Genomic DNA, 18,633 nt, shown 5'->3' with positions numbered 1-18,633 from the left:
CCATCCAGTTGTAAGTACGATTTACTGAGCACTTGTTATGGGCCTTCCTTGCTTCATTATGTTGTTCATTTATTTGTTTACTTGCTTATTATCTGTCCCCAGGGCCACCCGTCCAGCCCTCAGTGAAAACTCCATGGAGCATGGCTTGATTCAACCCTGCTTTCCCAGCTCCTGGAGCCGTGCCGGGCATAGTGTGTAACTCATGACCATTTGTTGGGTGAATTAATCTTGTAAAGCTCTGCATATTATCCATTTTACCACTGAAGAAACTGGGATTCAGAAATATGAAATTAAAATGGCCTAGCTTGCAATGACAATAGCATTTTGGAGCACATAAGTTAGATGCTGTTCTGAGAATAATGAGTGAGTTGACTCATTGAATCTTTATGAAAACCCTACAAGTATATGCTCTCCTTAGAGTCATTTTACAGGCAAGGAAACAAACGCTTCAAGATGTCCAGTCATTTGTCCAGGGTCACACAGAGGGCGGGGGGTGGAGCTGAATCCATCCCAGGCAGTAGGCTTCTGAGTTCACATTCACCAGGCAGCTTGGTGCCCGGGTGTTTCCAGAAGTTGTGTCCCCACCCTTACTGCATGACACACCGATGACTTTGTTACCGACCAGGGTCCTTGGACTCTTTAATAACTAGAAATTGATAAGAGGACAGAAGAGAAATTCAGGCAAGGCTTTATTGGGCTCCTGCTGCAGCAGGAGGGAGTGAAAACAAGTAGCAGCCTCCCTTGGAGCGCTCCCTGAGAAGGGCGAGCTGGTCCCTTAAAATGCAGTGCGGGTGAGGGTGGGTCCAGGAGTCGGGCTGGGGGGCAGCTTAGGTGGTCTGTGCACCCCCTTGGTGAAGCTGTGTGCAGGGGGCATGTGCGGTATCCTGCTTTTGTTCCAGGCACCTCAGAAGTGGCAGCTGGGTTTTGGCCTTTTTGTATCTTGTTGTTCATAATTTGCCCCAACTGCACCTGTGTGCGGTTACTTTTAGCCCCTTACAGCTTCTTTGTATCTGTTGCTTGCAGAGGCAGTTTGTCCAGGTGCAAGCCCTCCAATAAAGGGTCCCAGGTCCCAGCCTGTCTCAGGTTCTGTTGGCTCCTATTTCCTTGCTCATCTCTGGCTCAGATCTTACTTGCTAGAACTTTCTACATCAAACAAAACTTTGTTTTGGTAACTTCTGCTTCTTTTCTCACTCCTAGAACCAGCCTCATCACAAGCTTAGGAGACACCGGCCCACCCTGGGCAGGGCCACCTCCTCGGAAGTCTGGGTCTCAGCCCCAGAGGGGGGTCCGTCTTGCACCCTCCGGAGGCAGCACCAGCCCCCGGGTTGTGGTCTTTCTTCTGAGGTCCACACTCGTAGGTACCAACATAACCTCAGGTGTTTGGGAAATTAAATATTTCATGCAAAGAGGCGTGTGTGTCCAGCAAACTCTGGTTCCATGTCACTCACTGAGGGCCCCTTTAAGAAGAAGTCGCAAGTACTTTATTTTCCACCATTTAAAGCATACCAGAGTGTAAAACATTCTGATTTAATGTGAAATATTTGTAGGAGGAGCTGAGTGATTTTTACGGTGAATTCGCTGAACGAGATATTAAAGAATTTTGTAGAGAAAACATATTCTTCTGCCCATGTAAATACATCATAATCTATACTGGAATGTAGCAGGGAACTGATTGGAATATAAAATAACAGTCCATTAGCTCTGATTTAAGAAAGGTGTAAAATTACAAAAATAAAAGAAATATGTTGGCTTAAGTGGATATGGGTACAAATCAGGGGAAGAAATGGCACAAAAAAATGCTGGTAAATGGATTCTTATATTTTATTTGTGGTATTATAAAAGCAAACGGCAGCACTGTGATTCAGAAAATATGGGTGCCTGAAAAGCAAGTCACAATATAAAATTGGATGGAATAAAAATGAATGGCTCTGTTGGCAAGCGAAGAAATTAAGCAAAATGAAAACATACGTTGGACTGAATTCCCACACAGGGTTTGCTGGAGGAAATGTTGGCAAGCCAATATTTCTGTATAAATCAGTGCAAGATATACAGTAAAAAATCGAGTTGAAGAAAACCCAAGGTCATTCTTATGCATGCAGTAAAAGCCAATATTTGTTTGGCTATTATTCACACACTAACAAGTGGCAGGGGAGAAAAAAGAATTCTAATAGAAACTAGCTTGAAACCTAGCTTCAAGAACATCCTAGAAATTCCATTCCTCTTGGAGCCTTGGCTTGTGGTAGTGAGAAACTTAAATATAAATCTCGTAAGGAAATACCCCGAATTCTAGCTCTGATTCGTTGGGTGGGTAACGGGGTGTTACTTATGTAGAAAATCATGCTAGGATGGGAATCTGTCTCCAGTCTTTTCTGTGACGTTTGTGTTTCCATTTTTTGCCACTAGAGGTAACGATGTTACCATAGTCTGTAGAGCCACTATTCCTGTCTCCTTCCCTGCTGGGTTTTCAACATGCTATCTTGGTTCACTAGACATGGGGTAAAGATGTTGCTTTTGGATAAAGATGGATCTTGCTTGCTGGCAAGTAGAGTAGCTCTTTACAAAATGAGTGATGCATACACTCCATTGAAAAGGGTGATCAGAGACAGCGTAAGCAGGTAGTCAACAGATTGTTGGACCTTGCTAATTATTATGCAAATATGAAATGCAAATCAAAACTACAATGAAGTACCACCTCACACCAGTCAGAATGGGCATCATTGAAAAGTCTACAAATAACAAATGCTGGAGAGGGTGTGGAGAAAAGGGAACCCTCCTACACTGTTGGTGGGAATGTAAGTTGGTGCAGCTACTATGGAAAACAGTATGGAGGTTCCTCAGAAAACTAAAAATAGAACTACCATATGATCCAGCAATCCCACTCCTGGGCCTATACCCGGACAAAACTATAATTCAAAAAGATACATGCATACCTATGTTCATTGCAGCACTGTTCACAATAGCCAAGACATGGAAACAACCTAAATGTCCATCGACAGATGAATGGATAAAGAAGTTGTGGTACATATATACAATGGAATACTACGCAGCAATAAAAAAAGAATGAAATAATGCCATTTGCAGCAAAATGGATGCACCTGGAGATTATCAAACTAAGTGAAGTAAGTCTGACAGAGAAAGACAAATATCATATGATATCATTTATATGTGGAATTTAAAATATGGCACAGATGAACCTATCTACAAAACAGAAACAGACTCACAGACATAGAGAGCAGACTTGTGGTTGCCAAGGGGGTGGAAGGTAGGGGAGGGTAGGACTGGGAGTTTGGGATTAGCAGAGGTAAACTGTTATATATAGGATGGATAAATGACATGGTCCTACTGTATAGCACATGGAACTCTATTCAATATCCTGTGATAAATCATAATGGAAAAGAATATCAAAATGGATTAAAGACCTAAATTTAAGGCCAGACACTATCAAACTCTTAGAGGAAAACATAGGCAGAACACTCTATGACATAAATCACAGCAAGATCCTTTTTGACCCAGCTCCTAGAGAAATGGAAATAAAAACAAAAATAAACAAATGGGACCTAGTGAAAAAAGCTTTTGCACAGCAAAGGAAACCATAAACAAGACCAAAAGACAACCCTCAGAATGGGAGAAAATATTTGCAAATGAAGCAACTGACAAAGGATTAATCTCCAAAATTTACAAGCAGCTCATGCAGCTCAATAACAAAAAAACAAACAACCCAATCCAAAAATGGGCAGAAGACCTAAATAGACATTTCTCCAGAGAAGATATACAGATTGCCAACAAACACGTGAAAGAATGCTCAACATCATTAATCATTAGAGAAATGCAAATCAAAACTACAATGAGATATCATCTCACACTGGTCAGAATGGCCATCATCAAAAAATCTAGAAACAATAAATGCTGGAGAGGGTGTGGAGAAAAGGGAACCCTCTTGCACTGTTGGTGGGAATGTAAATTGATACAGCCACTATGGAGAACAGTATGGAGGTTCCTTAAAAAACTAAAACTAGAACTACCATACGACCCAGCAATCCCACTACTGGGCATATACCCTGAGAAAACCATAATTCAAAAAGAGTCATGTACCAAAATGTTCATTGCAGCTCTATTTACAATAGCCAGGTCATGGAAGCAACCTAAGTGTCCATCATCGGATGAATGGATAAAGAAGATGTGGCACATATATACAATGGAATATTACTCAGCCATAAAAAGAAACAAAAATTGAGTTATTTGTAGTGAGGTGGATGGAGTTAGAGTCTGTCATACAGAGTGAAGTAAGTCAGAAAGAGAAAAACAAATACAGTATGCTAACACATATATATGGAATCTAAGGGAAAAAAAAAAAAAGGTCATGAAGCACCTAGTGGCAAGATGGGAATAAAGACACAGACCTACTAGAGAATGGACTTGAGGATATGGGGAGGGGGAAGGGTAAGCTGTGACAAAGTGAGAGAGTGGCATGGACATATATACGCTACCAAACGTAAAATAGATAGTTAGTGGGAAGCAACCGCATAGCACAGGGAGATCAGCTCGGTGCTTTGTGACCACCTAGAGGGGTGGGATAGGGAGGGTGGGAGGGAGGGAGACGCAAGAGGGAAGAGATATGGGAACATATGTGTATGTATAACTGATTCACTTTGTTATAAAGCAGAAACTAACACACCATTGTAAAGCAATTATACTCCAATAAAGATGTTAAAAAAAAAAGAATATGAAAAAAAAGAAGGTCTACGTGTGTATAACTGAGTCACTTTGCTGTACAGCAGAGATTGGCATGACATTGTAAATCAACCATACTTCAATACAAAAACTAAATTAAAAAAATAAAAATAGATTGTTGTAAACTCACCCAAATTTCTTTCAGTCTGGGTTGAACATTAAATATAATACCAGCGGCTCAAATTTTTGTTTATTTTGTTTTGTTTTGGTGTTTCTTGAGTAGCAACCTTGGAGACAACTCCAAGAAGCTATTGCCACAATGTTTTCAAGCGTGCTATTCTTTGGATTGATAATTAGCAAATTGAGGGATAGATAAAACAACACCAGTCGCAGGAGTTTAAAACGTTCAGGGCTCTTGATTCCTGATGAACAACTTTTTGTTTGAGCCTGGAGGATTTATAGGGAAACAGTGAGAAATGCAAAATTTTAAAGAGAGAATGGGTTTTGTAACACGAAGTGTATTACAGTGATTTGCTGTGCCTTCTTGTGGCCTTTTTCTGAGCGGCTGCATCTCCACATGTAAAAAGCAAAGTGATCTTGACTTCAAGCCAGTTTCCTCTCACGCGTGGACTTGGGATGATTCCTCATTTAAGATGCTTCCACCCTTCACTGTCATCCTCTACCAACTTTCTTTAGGTGATTGTGATCCAGCTGAGAGCTTAGAGTCTCCTTCATGGATCAGGGATACAAAGAGCAGACACGGATAGAGGCTACAGACGTGGAAACAGCCTCTATCCCAGCCACATGCCTGAGACAGCTCAGAAGACAGCCAGCCCATCCCAATTTACTACCACCATCCTCGCTACTCAGAAAAGCACAGCTCAATATTTAGCATGCATGTGCCTTTCCTGGGAGTGTTAATAACATGTAGATTCTGATTTGGTAGGTCTGCGTTGGGACCTGAGAGGCTGCATTTCTCATTAATTTCCTGATGGAGCTGATACTTGCATCCCATGCGGTGACCTCTCTTAGCTCAAGGGGGGGAATGAAACATTCTATCCAGCTAGACATCAAGCACTGAAATGCTGGCATTTTCTGCTCATGATCTGTAACAGCTAGTACAACAATACTGATAACAGCCACCATTTGTAGACTGCATATTGTGTGGACATATAACATGAATGCTGTAAACCTCACCCCACCCCTGCGTATGATGTTACAGATAATTAAGTACTAATACTTTTTGATCTTTCCCATGAGCCAGGTATTTTTCTAAACATTTCATGTGCATGAGTCATTCTGACCTTCACAACAAGCCTGTGAGGTGAAGGGTATTACTGTCACCGTTTCAATGGTGGTACTTTGAGACACAGATATTCACATGGCTAAATCTCTCCTTTTCTTCAGGTTTTTGCTCAAATATATTCTAAAAGACTCTTAACTCACCTCCTGTTTCAAATTGTCACCCACTCCCATCGCTAGCAACCCCGATCGCCATTATCTGTTCCCTTTTTATTCCCCACTGTACTTAGGACCTTTCAGAATTTAACACAACTTAATTACTTCTGAGGTTAATATTTTGTTGTTTACCCTTTTATGAAATGTAAGATCTCTGAGCAAGTTGCTTCTATTTTTTTCCACTGATGTATCTTCAGCACCAAGGAGAGTGCTCGCGATACAGTGGACGATCCAAAAAACGTATCCTTATGGGAGGTTGAATGCAGAGGTGGGGAATGTGAGGGAGGAGAGGGTACATCTGGGAACGGCTGTCAGCCATGGCTGCTGTGGTGGGCATGGGGATGCGGGACTCGTTTGGGGAGCACTGCTTACTTGGGTGGAAGCTAGGCTTGGGAAAGATTGAGAGTCACTAGTCCCCCCTGAGTGCCACTGGCAATTCTCTCTACATCACATGCTAACATGAAGAAGGTTGATTCCACCAATCCCCTGCAAGGAAAGAGGAAATCATTTGATTGAGTGGTGTGGCAACATGTAGATCAAAGAAATCAACCATAACATAAATTCCAACCCATTCAGATGGACAAATAACGGAATGCTCTCTGTTTTGGCCATTTGTTTTGTAGCTACTTGTAGGTCAAAGTGACTGCAAAATATATGGTAAAACCTCCCCCCAAAATAGTTTAACAGTCAAAGGGAAGAGACTGTTGAGTGCCCCCGCCCGTTGCCTAATGTACTGACTCTTGCAAAAATTCATGGTTGGGGGGAAATTTTCATCCTCTTCGCTAATTAGGGGCTGAGGATCTAAGCTATTGAAGAAGTCTGCTTGGGTGGTGACACTGCATTTGGATACCTGATTGGAACATCCAGGATCAAAGCACATGACTAGTGACTGAACATCACACAGTGGGAGTATCAGTAAACCCTGCACGTTATTTGTGCTGATAAAAATAAGAAGTGTCTGATCTGCGCATCAGCGGTGCTAATGGAGAAGGATCCCTGGGAGTGAATATCACAGGAGAGATACTGTATCCGTGAGACAGAGGTGGGATTATTATCAGGGTCAACGTGAGCACACCCAGAGGGATGTCAGCATCATTCTTGTAGCCCAGAAAGGGAGTATCTCTGACAGCACATCCTAAATGCACAGCATAGTGACAGTGACAGCACCAGCAAATGTGTCCCCGTGGAGGGGATCCTTGACAGACTTGATTTCAGACCTGGGCATGGTGTTTTTGTTTATGGAAATTTGAAATGCCAGAAGGTGAGCCAGTTGAGGTGAGGGGTTCAGACCAAGATGGAACTCAGACAGTATGAAGCCTCAGGTGAGAAGGACAAGCCAACAAAGGCACGCTCAGTAAATATTTGTTGAATGAATGAATGGATGGATGGATGGATGGATGGATGAAAATGGCTAAATACAACACTTAGTCTACCTTTGAAGACACACCCAAGGTGGTCAGCATCCTGAGTACGAGAAGGGTGCCCCCCATGCTGCAGATTCTTCAGGCTACTCGCCTGACTATTTGAGCAACACAGAACATCTAATTCAAAATAGCATAGGTACAAAAGGGAGTTTATTGGTGTAACTGTCTGTGAGGAGCATTGAATTTAGACAGGGCAGGGACTGGTGGCTCAAACAATGACACCAGCACTCATCTTCTCCTCCTGGCTCTTCTTTCCTCCATGTTGATGTAATTGTCAAGCTTCACAGGGCAGCAAGATGCAACAGGGAAGGGCTCTGTTTCTCAGCTCAAGTCCTGTTAAAAGCATGTCTTCCTTCTCAAAAATAGCCAGTCAATAAATAAATAAAACAAAACAAAATAGATTGCTTGCTTCCTCATCTCATGGGGTCAAAGCCCACCCCTGGCCTTCTGGGGCCATGCCAATAAGGTGCTTTGACTGCCTTAATATAAGGCACATGTTTACTTCCAGAAAAGAACGAGGTTATTCTCTGTAATATAATTAGATATTTTTGGTTACTGAGTGATTTTTTTAAAATCTACTAAAATTAGTGAATGTAAAAAAAAAAAAAAAAAGCCTGAATCTAGAATAACAGAACAAACATCATGAGTGAAACCACATTTGGAAACTAATTATGCTTTGGCACTGGAATAACAAATAAGTAGTTCTTATTAAGCTGGGCCTCATTATTAGTCAATCTTGATACTTTTCCTTTGAACTCCAGATGCCCCTTCAGAAAAATCTCAGTACATCTCTGGGCAGTGAACCATGCTTTTGGATTTGATATATGAACTGAAGTGTCATTGTCATTCTTTGTGGGAAGGATTGGAACTTGAGAGTTCAGTGGTTCTGAGTTCAAATACCAGCTCCACCTGTCACCTGCTATCCAGGTGAATGTACACAGTACAACTCTTGTAAGTCTCAATTTTGTCCTTTGGAAAATAGGGAAAATAAATCTTTCAAGATTAAATGAATATAAATAGCCACGTTCATAACCCATGCAGTGCTAAAATGCAAGCTACTTTCCCTTGCCTCTCTCTAAGAGGTCCTGTCTGCACTGAGTGGGACTCTCTTTTGGAAACTGTAGCCAAACAAACCCCAGCCTATGATCAAGTGGCTATAACTCTCTGCAATCCAAGTTTGAGGGTTTCAGCTCTTGCAAATCTATTCATTCTGTGCAAACAGTCTTGGGACAAATGATATACTTGGAGGAGCCAATATGGTTTGGGATACTCAATCCATGATTGGAAAGATGCTGGCCAATTCAGTGCAAATAGTCATAAGATTTCAGTGGAAAACACCAACAATGGCACTAATGATGCTGGTTTTCTGAACGCTTTAGAGGAGATGGCAGACTGCAGAGTGCTGCCTGTCTTAGGGGCCAGCCTTGCCCCTGGGACACTTAGAGAAAATCAATACCTCCTTGGTAAGTTTCTCCTTTAGAGCCAATTTGTAACTTTTACCTCTGAAGACACACAATCAATCAAACACGAGCAATTGCTGAAGTCTGAACTGGGCACCGGTTTCTTACACATCAAAAGTTTGGAGGAATAATTTCAATTCCAAGATGTACTTTCCGTAGCTTTTTCCCTTGGAAGGTGCCCTGTACCTTTGAGTTGAAATGCTGCCTGCCCTAGAATTTGGTAACAATGTTCAATGTTTAATAGAAGTGTGAAATAACATTTCTTTGGCTCATCCAACTTTTATTTGACAGATATTTTTGAGTATCAACAATTTTATCAGGCCCTCCATTATGTGTCAGGGGATGAGCAAAACACTTGAGTCCTGCCCCCTTGGTGAAATCTGCTATCAAGTAAAAAGCCAGATATGAAACAATGAATTTCAAAATTAATCATTTAATTACATTTGAGATAAGACATCAACTAGAAGTGCATGATGCTTTTTTCTTTAATTAATTTATTTATTTTTGGCTGTGTTGGGTCTTCGTGGCTGCACGCTGGCTTTCTCTATTTGCGGCGAGCGGGGGCTACTCTTCGTTGCGGTGCGCAGGCTTCTCATTGCAGTGGCTTCTCTTGTTGCAGAGCACGGGCTCTAGACGCGCTGGCTTCAATAGTTGTGGCACGTGGACTCAGTAGTTGTGGTGCATGGGCTTAGTTGCTCCGCAGCATGTGGGATCTTCCCGGACCAGGGCTCGAACCCGTGTCCCCTGCATTGGCAGGCGGATTCTTAACCACTGAGCCACCAGGGAAGTCCCTCAGTTGGTTTTTGAATAAAGTTTGGACATTGCTAGGATGAAAGAAGCAAGCAGTCTGACTCTTCTCATACAGATGAGAAACATAGGTTGCCATACCTCACCACTGCCAGCACCAAGTAATTCCTCAAGAAATACAAGCTTCATTAGTAAAGGTAACAATTCCCATCTTGATTTCCTCCCATACTAAAGCCTTCAGTATCCATGGTTGCTTTTATAGTTCAGAAACAATCGTCTTCTTTTACGTATCAAGCAGAAAAGGAACTGCTGTCATTACTGCACAGGGCCACAGGGGGCAGTGTTGAAGAGTGGTTCTGTGAGGATCTGCAAACTAATTAGCTGCTGCTCGGACACCAAGGTTTAGGCCACGGCTGGGTGCCACGGTACTGGTCTTCCTAGTTCATGTGCACTTTTAGCCATTCTTCTCTAGATCACCATTGTTGTTGAAACTCGGCCTCTGTTCACCGGTGCCAAACAGAAACGCAGAGACAGAGTTTTGGGTGAAGCAGAAAAGAGTAGCTTTTATGGTTTTGCCAGGCATAGGGGGCCACAGCAGGCGAATGCCCTCAAAACTGTGTGTTCCCCGTCCCTGGAGGGGGTAGCGAGGAGTTTTATAGCAATGGTTCAAAGAGGAGGGTGCGATCAGCTTGTGAACAGTCTTCTGATTGGTTGGTGGTGAGGTAATCGGGAGTCGGCATCATCAACCTTCTGGTTCCAACCTGTCTGGCATCTACATGCTTGTGATCAGCATACAGGTAACTCCTCCCCCCTGGTGGGGCTTTCAAGTATCTGCAGAACAGCTCAAGGATATGGCTCAGAATATCATCTATAGCCCTTGAGGAGGAACTAAAGGTCCTTGACTTTGTTTAATAGCTAAAGTATTATTCTCTTGTCTTGCTTGACTATTTTCCTTTCTGCATGTTCTCACTTCTCTGATTAAATTTCTTCTTTGACTAAAGTTTTTCTACAGGCAAAAGGCAGGTGGAGGACATGGGTGGGAGTCTCTTCTGGGAAGGCCTCATAGGGTCCTGCTAGGTTATACTACCTCTGATGAATACTCCCAGAATCAGCTGTGTGTTATTTGGAAAACAACTCTCTGAATGGATCTGCATGACATTTAGCTGAGCCGGGTCACTGGCTGAGACTTGCATTTTCCATGAGATGATTTTATTTTGGGTAAATGTACCCCTCAGAGTAGAGGAATTAGGGTATTCACTTCTACCTGACCAGGAGGTCCTGGATTCCTTATGAAAACTGAGCCCTTTACTTTCCAGAATTAATTTTGTAAACCAAGAGAGTGATGCCATTTTTGCTCAGCCATTGGAATAGAAGCTTTGTGAGGGAATACACTCTGTCCTTTCATAACCCCATTTACTGATTCGAGTAGAAGCCCAACCTTTTGATGAAATAAATGGACAATGAATGAAGCGACTTAGACATTTGTTATATGAGGATTTTAAGCAAACAGATATTTACATAACTAAGAGGGATGGTTGAGTGACCCTTGTTGAGTCTTCATTTCCATGGCTGGATGAAGTAGGGCCAGTATCATTTTAAATACCCTGTCAGGAGAACCCCCGATAATCTCAGTCTTAAGAGACATCCTGGTTTGTACTATAATAGTCTCCTAAAGATGCCACGTGCCCCTATTAAAAAAAGAAAGGAATTTTCTCATTTTAAAATACAAAACATAAAAACATCTCAGCCTGAAGCTTGTCATGTGGACTAGCTTACTATCGGCCCAGTAACAAGGCTTAAGTCTGCACCTTACATATGTACATGTAAAACATTCTTGACAATACTCCAGACTCCCTGGCCCTTCTGTTTACAACCTTGAATAAAAATTATGATCTAATTTCTCTGCCTGGATCTAAGTGGCCAAACTCCACTGGGTAAAGTCATGCAAGAGGGCACATCTTCATCATTTGCAATCAACGTCCTCAATGAGGTGCAGAAAGCCCGCCACGTTTTCTGCTCCCTCTCATGCTCAAAATACATTTCTACATCCCCCTCTATTCCCTTCTGTCCCACATACCATCTTATTTTCAGCAGCGGAGTGTGTCTCTTATTTCACAGAGGTAATTAAGCACTTCAAAATGCTCTCCCAGCTTCCTTTTACTGAACTTAGAGTTCTACTTATAAATGCTCCCATCCGTCCTTCCTCCTGTTAAAATGAAGGGACTATCTTCCTTTCTAGGGTCAATTCCTTCACCTGTTGGCTGGTGCCCATTCCAGACATCCTCTCTAGGGCCTTACATGGTCATTCTTCTTTCTCATAATCAACCTCTCAGCTAGATTCTTCCCATCTCCTTACTAATGTGTGTAGTTTTCTCTGTTCAAATCAACTACAAGCAAAGCAGACTTTCTTCAACTCCATATCCCCCTCCATCACTTACTTTTCAGCATAACACTTCTTGGTGTGATGAAATAATCTGTCTACATTTTTCTGACTCAGCAAATGGTTTTTGACCTCTTGCCATCTGACTCCCCTATTCCTTCATCGCTCACTCAAAATCTCTCTTCATAGTACTCCACACCTGTCGTTTTCCTAAATCTAATAGGTGTATTTCAAAGCATTTGTTCCCATCTACCTACTCCTTCTTGAAACACTCTCATCCCCTGATTTTCTTGATTCCACACTTCCCTGAGTTTTCTACCTCCTTTTGGTTTATAACAGGTAAGTCTCTGTTGGAGGCTTTTGACTCCTGTACTCAGCAGTTAGATGTCAGAGTTTTTCAGTGGTGGTTCCAACATGATCATGAAGGCCAGGAGTCAGAATTCAGAGGCTCCTTGACTCCAAAGACTGGATTGATTAATCTAGAGCTTAATTATTAATTATTACTTAATTGGTAATTAATACTTGCTAGTTATTTGCCTAAATGTCTCTCAAAAGAAAGAATATAACACAACATTGTAAATCAGCTATGCTTCACGGACTTCCCCAGTGGTCCAGTGGTTAAGACTCTGCCTTTCCAATGCAGGAGGCGTGGGTTCAATCCCCAGTTGGGGAACTGAGCTCCCATATGCCACGTAGTGTGGCCAAAAATAAAATTAAATTAAATTAAAAAATAAATCAACTATACTTTAATAAAAAGAAAGCAGGAATATAATGTCCATAATGAAGCGGCTATGTCCCTGTGTTCTGTTGGCCATAGGTCTTTTCCTATGTCACTCCCAACAGAAAAGTTTCTCTCTCCAGTGAATACTCACAATGGTGTCACTTGCCCCGTGAGTGCTGGGTGGGCTGGGGCCTGGTGAGAGAAAACCAAGGCTGGTGAAGGAAAAGTGAGGGGCACTGTGTCTTCCTTCTTTGGCACTTCCAGAGTAGCCTTGGGGAAACCAGATTAAATTAAGAAGCAGGATACATTTTCCCCTACATTTAGACCAGCTATCTAGGTAGAGGACATAGGAATTTATGCCAAAGTCCTGGCCAGGGATACAGATGTTGCATAGATACATTAGGCCAAGTGACTTGAGAATATAAGTGAGACTTGGCAGGGCATGGGTCCAACAGGGAGCAGAATCCTGAATACATTTTTGGAGGTGAGAAGAGGCATACAATAATTGAACCCTTTTGTTATGGGCTGAATTGCGTTGCCCAGGCCTTGATATCCCTTCTCTATGTTCTGTAGCATCCTGTCCTTGTCTCTATTTGCTGTCATAATTTTTTAGGAACTAATTTGGAAAACATTCAGGAAATGCTCACCACCTTTTTTTCGCCCGAATTGCTTGTGTATGTCCCAGCCACAATCCTGGACCATAGCGAACCCTTGAAAACTGGGGCAGTGGCAGTAATCACAGTGAAAAACTTGAACTTCCTTTTTTTTTTTGGCTAGATGGATCCACTCACAATTACCAGAACCTCATTAACAGCTACGGTATCATCAGTAAAGAGTTAAAATTAATGACATAGAAAGATATTGTAACAGAATGCTAGCCTGTGTCATTACTTCTGTACAAAAGCTTCCACAACTTATACCCATAGAAGTCTCTGCAAACTCTGGCAGGTTGATGATCACAGACACAATATATCCTCCACCTGTTACTTTTTCTCCCCCTCCCACCTTCTCTCTCTCCCTCCCTCACTCTTATTTATTTATTTTGGCTTTGCCGTGAGGCACTTTTCCTGTCTTGATTACACTATATTAAAATGAGGGCTATAATGAATGCAGCACAGATACAAAGATTTTTTTCAGCCAAGTCGTTACACACGCAAGCTGTGATATTGTTTACGCTGATGGTATTCTCCTCTCATTAATAATTTTATAGGAAGGATCCTGGTTAATGAGGCATGGGGCTGAAAAGGAGGCAATGAATGGAATAAAGAAATAAACGAAAATGCACGGTGTACGTAACATCTTAAAAGCCAACTGGGTTGAACAGCTAGAGGGTCAGCAGAAATTTTGGCTGCAGTAACTGCATCTGGTCATACACTGAAGTCGCATGAAGTCTCCAATTTTCCAGTCCTTTTGTGAATCTGAATGCTGGTGAGTAACCCAGGCAAAAGCTGACAGCCCTGTGTCCTCTGGTGCATTTCCATAGCGCTGAGCCCTGTAAACATGCTGGGACCACCTGGGCTTTAGTCTGCATCTTGGGGTTTAAAAACGCAGAAAGCTTCCCCGAACTGCAACCTCTCTCTGGGCTCAGATCTCCCAGTGTGTGCCAAATTGTTTTATAATTTCTTATTAAGTAGCAGTGAAATAAAAACACGCAATTAGGACCAATTTTAATTATATGCTGCCCTCCCAAAGAGGGCTTACATTACAGTTAAAAATTAGACAGTCAAGTAACACCCAGGGAAATAACAAGGAACAAAGAGAAATCTCCAAAGATCCTGGCACGGAGAGCAGGTTTCAGATAATTAGAGATAAACTCGGAGATTTGACTGCTTGGCTTTACTTCTAAGAAGCTGATGTTCATTTTAAAACGTAAGTCTGATTTTTTTTAAAGAATCAATAAATCCTTGTAGTGACGGGAACATATTAAAATAATTCATTATATTTAAATATCAAAATGGAAATTATAGCTTCATGCTAGCAAAAGTAGCATATGATAGCAACATTTACATTCAGGTATGAATCTTTCAAACCTGCTATCAAAAAGTCTCACGATCCATAACAGAACTTTATTAATTTTAACTTAATGAAATAGGCAATATTACAGTATTGTAAAAAAAAAAAAAAAAAGTAGACAAAGGAATCCAACATTTGCATATAGATAGAAAAGAATTCAGCTTCAGATGACTAGTGTAAAATAATGATTTTCAATATTTCCAGCTAATTTTCAGTAAATTATCATTTAGGAATGTCACTGTCATGTTATTTAAATATGTAGATTGATTCTCTCTTAGCTTATCATGTAAAAAATAAAAATGAAATTGCTTTCTCCAGGAAACTGCTACACGATGTGATTGAACCCCAGGAGAACATCTTTGGGTTTGCCATGTTTTAAACAAACCCAGACAAAATCTATAAAGTATGTATTTTCTCTTCACTTCATTTCACTACTTTTGACTCAAATTCATACATTTCTTTTTTTAAGATTTCACTGTATATTTTATTAGTACATAAGCATAATTAATAATAAGTATAACAGGTACTACGTGTCAAATGCCAAGAAATTCTGCTTATGGAGGCATTTGTCCTTCATCCAAAGTCATGGGGTCGCTGAGTAGTGGGGGACAGAATCCGAACCTGGCTGGAGCTGGTTTCAAAGCCCTAGCTCTTTTTTGTTTGTTTGTTCATTTCTTTATTTTTTATTGAAGTACAGTTGAATTACAATGTTGTGTTAATTACTGCTATACAGGAAAGTGACTCAGTTATACATACATATATATATATATATTCTTTTTCATATTCTTTTCCATGATGGTTTATCACAGGATATTGAATATAGTTCCCTGTGCTATATAGTAGGACCTTGTTGTTTATCCATTCTATTTATAATAGTTTGCATCTGCTAAACTCAAATTCCAACTCCTACCCTCTAAATTAGTTTCTGCTGTACAACAAAGTGAATCTGTTATACATATAACTATATCCACTCTTTTAGATTCTTTTCCCATATAGTCATTACAGAGTATTGAGTAGAGTTCCCTGTGCTATACAGTAGGTCCTTATTAGTTATCAATTTTATGTATAGCAGTGTGTAAATGTTAATCCCAATCTCCCAATTTACCCCTCCCTTCCCTCACCCCCTAGTAACCATAAGTTTGTTTTCTACATCTGTAACTCTATTTGTTTTGTAGATAAGTTCGTTTGTACCCTTTTTTTAGATTCCACATATAAGCACTATCATATGATATTGAGAGACAACAGTTTTTGGTAATGGGAATTCATATTTTCTAATCATAGGACATAGTTAACTATAAAAAGAGGGCACCACTGGTATCATTTATCGCACAGACATTTAAGGAGCCCCTGGTACCGGCGTTAGGCTTGTGACCTTAGAACCTGCTGAAAATGACATGTGCCTGAATACACACTGTTGGCTCCTTGCTTTGTTCTGTTACAGATTTCCCTGTTCTTGACATTCTACTGAGATTCTATTAAATGATGGGGAAGAAGCACACAGACTGGTACTTTTTCCTCAAGAGAAAAGGTATTAAATGCAACCTCTGGGTATTTCTCCAAGTATCATACGAGGGGCTGCGGAGGCCTCTGGGTGTGGCAGTCTAGACTTTCCATGGGGTCCTTCTCGGGATCTTCGGAGCATGCCTCCCGGAGGTGGTGGGAAGTTTTCCACTTGGGGTCGTGTTTAATGTTTATGTGTCTGATTCTGGGCAGGCGGCTGGCTGGGACTGCTGTACGGACAAGGAAGGGCTCCTGCCGGAACCCGACTCAGGTGGCTCTGAGGGTCCAATTCCCTGTCTGTCAGAGGCTCCAGCTCGTGGCGATCAGGTACAGGAGATGGTCAGCAGACCCGGAAACTGGCATCATCACTCTAAACACTTTGTGCCATGAGTAAGTAGCACAGACACCACAGCACATGTGGAATAAGCCCGGCTCCTCCTCTCTGACACGTGGAAATGTCAATATCGGGTACTGTACTCGACCAAGCAATGCAGTGCAAAGCCATCAAACTAGGCCCCTCAATACAAGGAGAAAAAGATACATTTGAAAACCAATGAAACCACTGAAATGAAATATGTGACGGAGCGGGACTGCACTGATATCTCACACCTGCTTCCCAGGCCCCCGGCTGCACGGGCTGTCCTGTGTATTAGGAGTAGCGCTAGGAGAGAATGAATTAAATTTGTTTCCTCTGAGCTGATGACTTGTGTTCTACAATATGCACTACCTACAAAATCAACTGAATCTAAAAATAAAATGAATGAATACTCTAATTTGAAGCACAAAATGGATATGAACAATATGACTATCTTTTAGGCCAAAGAAGGCAAAAATCCCTCCCCCCCTCCCCCCTCCCCCTCCCCTCCCCTCCCTCTCTCCCTCCTCCTCCTCCTCCTCCTCCTTCCCTTTCCCCTTCCCCTTCTCCTTCCCTTTCCCCTTCCCCTTCTCCTTCCCTTTCCCCTTCCCCTTCTCCTTCCCTTTCCCCTTCCCCTTCTCCTTCCCTTTCCCCTTCCCCTTCTCCTTCCCTTTCCCCTTCCCCTTCTCCTTCCCTTTCCCCTTCCCCTTCTCCTTCTTCTTCTTCTCTCTCTCTCTCTGCCAATCCACTGGTAAGCCACGATTTATTCATAAAGGTAGCCTCGTTTAATGTCTTAGAAAATGCAGTTTATTTGGCCTTGTTATTTCTAACTCGGGGAAAAGGTTTGACAAATTACAGGTCCCTGTACTCATTTTCTGTAGAACAGGGAAATGAGTTTATTGCCTCCATGATGGAGCATCAGTAGATCTCAAACATAAGCAAATTGACCCCATATTTATACATAGAGGTTCTGGCAATTTTTGTGCTAGGAAGAGTGGAATACAAAACACATCCGTTTTGGAAGATGTGCATTGTATATTTTAATACCTGAAAATATTATTCCATGATCTTCCTAGTTTTGCCTAGAGAGTTTGACTAAATTGTGCTCCAGTACACTGGGAAGGAAATATTAATATTAAATACGTGCAACGTAATGCAGACTGACAGATCCTCTAATCTCAGGATTACTGACTGGAAGGGCCGGCCCGCCACCATCTCTGCCCAGAACTCATTTAGATTTAAATTATCAACATGTATTTATTTAAAAATTCACTGATTTCCCCAAACCCTTGCTTCGCAAGCAATGCTTTTCTTCTCTAACGGGTTTTCACAATTGGATTTGGCTTCATCAGCTCCAGGCAGCACCGAGGATGGTGTACACTTAATCATAAATTAATGCATTTACAACTGCTTTAACGGGATTACCGGGACTCCATCTCAAATGCCTCACAGTTATTCGCACATTTTTATAATTACCTGGAAAGGTTTTTTAGACGTCTTGCGCTTTTTATGGGCCATAAGAACTTGATATAACCTAAACTTTATCTGCCACATTCCATTTATTTCTGTGGTAAATGCAAAATATCAGAGTAATTTAAGTTCTTAAGCAACGCATGGGAAAATGAGAAGACAAAAATGGGAACGGCCTGATTTCTGCCTTTTAAAAGTCTAACGAAGTAAAATTCACATCTCAAGTGCACAAAATAACACATGCAATGAGAATCAACGCTACATGAGAAAAACATAAGAACATATATTATTGAAAACCAAAGTAGGTAAGGAAGAATACGAACAAGGCTGTATTGATCTGGGTCTGATTACACTTGATCGGTCATGAGACCAGGTCTGGAAGGAGAGGAGTCTTGGGGGAGCAAGTCTTTCTCAGTTAGAAAGACTTCGATGGA

The 18,633-nt window shown here is 41.5% G+C and overlaps 1 long non-coding RNA gene across 1 annotated transcript in view; it reads left to right on the top strand.

Annotated features, from left to right (window-relative positions):
- LOC309610405 overlaps positions 1-17,074 on the top strand; it is a 50,684-nt gene extending 33,610 nt beyond the window's left edge. The window contains exon 2 of the long non-coding RNA XR_014233908.1: positions 1,198-17,074. This is a non-coding gene — a long non-coding RNA (uncharacterized lncRNA). The remainder of the gene's footprint in view (positions 1-1,197) is intronic.
- The last annotated feature ends 1,559 nt before the right edge of the window (positions 17,075-18,633 follow it).

Source organism: Balaenoptera borealis (genome assembly GCF_965194805.1).
Source record: "Balaenoptera borealis genome assembly, chromosome: 14".
Taxonomy (NCBI): Eukaryota; Metazoa; Chordata; class Mammalia; order Artiodactyla; family Balaenopteridae; genus Balaenoptera; species Balaenoptera borealis.
This window is presented reverse-complemented; position numbering and strand designations above follow the sequence as displayed.